The following is a 664-nucleotide window of genomic DNA, read 5'->3' on the forward strand; positions in this document are numbered from 1 at the left end:
TACATACATACATACATACATACATACATACATACATGCATACAAGGTCCGCTATTCCTTCTAAATGAAAATGTGCGTATAATTTGAATTATTTACCAAAGTTAGTTATAAATCGACATATTTAACCTTTCTTCATGTTTTTGTTGTTATTAGAATTTACAAGAAATTTTCAAAATATATTCCAACAGATTCTTATTTATTCTTTTGGGTGGGAAGAAGTTTGAAGCAATGCATGTGCGTACCAAATGAAGATCTCAGCTCCACCATATTTATATGAATGAATGTATGTGTATATATATATATATATAGATATATAGATATACTCATATATATATACAAATACACACATATGCAAGCAAAAGCAACATATTTTGAAGGTCTTCTTTTCTTGTTGAAAACACCCACGTGGTCAATGTGCACTCGCGAGAATTCTCATGAAGCCTTGTTCGTATGTTTACTGTCTGTTGTAACTTGCACATGTTGTTACTCGATTATAACGGATGTTCACGAAAGATCACTCTGTAAACAAATATATGAATAACAACGTGAAACCGGGGTAACATATATACATGTATACATACATACATACATGTATGCATATGCATGTGTATGTATATATGCATGTGTATATACATACATACATATATATATATATATATATATA

This window comes from Octopus bimaculoides, chromosome 23 (genome assembly GCF_001194135.2).
Source record: "Octopus bimaculoides isolate UCB-OBI-ISO-001 chromosome 23, ASM119413v2, whole genome shotgun sequence".
NCBI lineage: Eukaryota > Metazoa > Mollusca > Cephalopoda > Octopoda > Octopodidae > Octopus > Octopus bimaculoides.